The sequence below is a fragment of the Gordionus sp. m RMFG-2023 genome, chromosome 2 (genome assembly GCF_954871325.1).
Source record: "Gordionus sp. m RMFG-2023 chromosome 2, tfGorSpeb1-WG-v2, whole genome shotgun sequence".
Taxonomy (NCBI): domain Eukaryota; kingdom Metazoa; phylum Nematomorpha; class Gordioida; order Chordodea; family Parachordodidae; genus Gordionus; species Gordionus sp. m RMFG-2023.
The window spans coordinates 169,708-173,579 of record NC_088776.1 but is presented as its reverse complement, the minus strand read 5'-3'; positions in this window follow the sequence as shown (position 1 = coordinate 173,579).

The window sequence follows — 3,872 nt, the reverse complement described above, 5'->3', positions numbered from 1 at the left end:
TGTCTCGCTAAAACTGTGAAAAATGCTTTATCTCAAACCGGTTTCCCCCCCTTACTCTAATTCAAGCTATGATTTTATAAGTTATTCATAATTTATTATTTTTATATTTACAGATCGAAGCAATTAGTGAAGATTTGGCGAACAGTTATAAAAAATTGGCTCTTATTGATCAAAAAGTAAATGACAACAATATTTAAGATAGAATGATATTTTCATATATAAATTTAATAACCATGTTTCTAATAGGTCAATTATTATTACTTCATTTTTTTTTATAAGATAGAGAGTGGGGTGAATAAGAAAGAATAATTGGTAGAAATTACAATAATGAAGCTTGTAATGACTACTGGAACAAATTTTAGTTAATATAAGGAATTCTAGGTAAAGCATATCTTGTCTAATTAAACTGAGGTAAAATGATAATGGGCCAATAGTTAAACCCAAAAAATTTTGAGTAATAGAGAAGTAAGTTTTTTTTATTTAAAATTTTTTTTGTGGCAGTTATCTTGGAATACTTAAAAAATGCCAAAATCTTTTAAGATAAAATCAAAAAATATTTTGAATATTATCAATCTCAGTTTACTTTTGAAACAAAATCAGCATCTGTCTGTAAAAAAAACATTGGTCGAATTTGATTTCAAATTTTTTTTCGTAAATTGAGCATATAATTAATCGTTTTTTAAAATTATAATATTAGTCCTAGCTATATTATATAATATCCCCACTGTCCTAAATAAGTTATCATTAGGGAACTAGGTTCTTTCCTAATATTTTAGTGTAAGATCAAATTTTATTATACCTTTCCATAACCTCATATCTCTTCTAAGCCTTTTCCCCCCTTTTCAATCAAGTTTATAAAATGGTTAAGATGAAAAATTAAAATTTATGAAAGTATATCTAAAAAATTTTTTTTAATGATATAACAAAATTGCCTCCTCCCCTCCCTTTACCACGATTATATTTTCTAATTATTAGGTTTAATTTCGGGTGTTGAAATAATACCATAATATATTTAATATTTTCTTTCTTTCTTTCTTTCTTTCTTTCTTTCTTTCTTTCTTTCTTTCTTTCTTTCTTTCTTTCTTTCTTTCTTTCTTTCATTCTTTCTCCAATTTAAATCCTAAATGTGCCTATATATTTTTCATTTTTTTAGAAAATAATGATGCCGCTTAAATTTGATTCCTTACCACCATTCCAAGAAGTTAAATATTTTTTTTATATGCGTTTATTGTTTTAATTCATTTTGTTTTTTAAGTTAGTAATAATATTATTAAAACATAATTTTAAAATTCACAATTAGTAAATCGTTTGTTTTGATAATAAAATTGTATTATTTATTATATTAATATTTTTTACTCATTTTAAAAGCATTAATTAAAGGAGAACTCGACAAGTAAAAACTATATGATAATTAATATTGGGATTCAGTGTAATCCCGAATTGTACTAAGGTATAAAGGGAATATAATTTTACAATAGGGTATCATGAAATGGCTATTTATAAAATTTAAATAATCTGAAAATAAAATATGAAAAAAATATACATTATTTTGAAATTTATTTTATTAAAGTTGGGCATATTAAGCATAATAATTTGACCATTTCTAAATTATTTATGAAATTGGAAGTAAAAAAAAGTGATTTTTATTCTTCTGTTTTAAGTTTAACAATAATTATAATAAGAAATATTTTTTTTAACCAATAACATGTAGGAATTTGTAATTTATCTTAGGGTTTGAAAATCTAAATAGACAAGTTTATACTAAAAATTTTGAAATTAAAGTATATTTTTTTCGTATTTAAGATTGATATTATGCTGCCCTAGTTTAAAATAAAATTCTATCAATTTATAGAAATTGGAACTCTATGCTACCATGGTGTAATGGAGTTTTAATGCACTCTAATAAAGATATTCGGATACACTAAATTATGACATAACCTTACAAAATACACCATAGAGTATGTTATCGAGACAGACAATGTCCATAATAATAAGGCATATCATTATTGCTTGTTTTCTTCACATGCCAGAATAGATTTCTGACAAGATTATAGTTTTGAAAATTTAAAGAACGTGCTAAATAAATTATAAAATATATGAATTAGTGATCTGAATCCTAATTTTTCAAGCCCGGCCAGAAATTTTTTTATAAAATTTTGACCGGCTCGATCCGAATTCGAAATTTTTTTATAAAATTTTGACCGGCTCGATCCGAACCCGAAATTTTTTTATAAAATTTTGACCGGCTCGATCCGAACCCGAAATTTTTTTATAAAATTTTGACCGGCTCGATCCGAACCCGAAATTTTTTTATAAAATTTTGACCGGCTCGATCCGAATTCGAAATTTTTTTATAAAATTTTGACCGGCTCAATCCGAACCCGAAATTTTTTTATAAAATTTTGACCGGCTCGATCCGAACCCGAAATTTTTTTATAAAATTTTGACCGGCTCGATCCGAACCCGAAATTTTTTTATAAAATTTTGACCGGCTCGATCCGAACCCGAAATTTTTTTATAAAATTTTGACCGGCTCGATCTGAACCCGAAATTTTTTTATAAAATTTTGACCGGCCCGACCCGAACCCGAAATATTTTTATAAAATTTTGCCTACCCGGCCCGGTCCGAATTTATTTAAATATAGAAATTAATTCTTATAATTACTCAAAATAAACGATATATGTTATATGGCGTCTACTTTCTATAAATAAAATCACATATTTTTATTTTACATAAAAAAATTCAACATAAAATTGATAAATTTAGATATATTTTAAAAAAATTTAAAGGCCCGACCCGGCCCGGCTCATATTTTCTTAAAAATAATAGGCCCGGTCCCGAAGCCCGTTTGGGCCAGGGTTGGGCCGGGTACGGGCATGGTCTACTTTTGCACATCTCTAATAGTCCGTGCTCTGTCTGCTGATTATTAGTAAATGACTAAGTGAATATTAAATATAATTTATATAATATTAATGACTATAAATGACGTCTAAATGTAAGAATGGCTAAAAACTTTAAATCTACAATAATTCGTTTGGGAGAGGCCTAACGAATATTGGGTTTAATAATATGGATGGGTTATCTTTGTGGTAAGCCATTTTTAAAATTAGTCTCTTTTATCAAGACGATTTCTTTTTATGTGACCGACAAAGGCATATCATACAATATCTCATTTTTATTCTTTAATTTTTGTATTACCATGTTAATTAATTCTTTTCTTAAGTAAAAAGCTTCTTTTTTTTTAATATAATTATTTTTGCCACAGATATTACATTTTTCACTAAGAATCCTTAATTTTATTTCTAAATGTATGTACATCTCTAGAAAGATTTTTTTACACTTTTTTTGATGTCTCGAATCTCACTTAGAATTAAATACATATTTTCTAGGGTTCAACATTTTTATTACTATTGATTTTTACACTCTCTACAGGTTTATCAATTACTAGTGTAGAACAATTGCTTTTAAATATTTCTTTTACATCATTATCTATATTTTGATATAAAATTAGTTGTCTTTTAAATTTTTATTAATATTATAAATTAATAAGTTTTAATGATGTCTAATTATAAATCATAATTATTTTTTATCAAATTTAGTAACGTTGTTATAATAAAATTATTGCGTTCATAGAATAAGAGAATAATGTGTGTTACGATGTATGCCTAGACGCAGAAGGTCACAGGTTCAAGCCTAGTATGGGAGTGAATTTTCAAGCTTTCTTTGGTGACTTAATGAGGAAGGGCATATGATAAGATAAAAGCGGCCGGGTGAATAGGATACTTGGTCCAACAAACCATGAGGCCACCCAAGCAAAGGAGTCGACACAGCAAGCCGACCCAGCAAGCTTAACCAGCAAGCCCCGACTAAT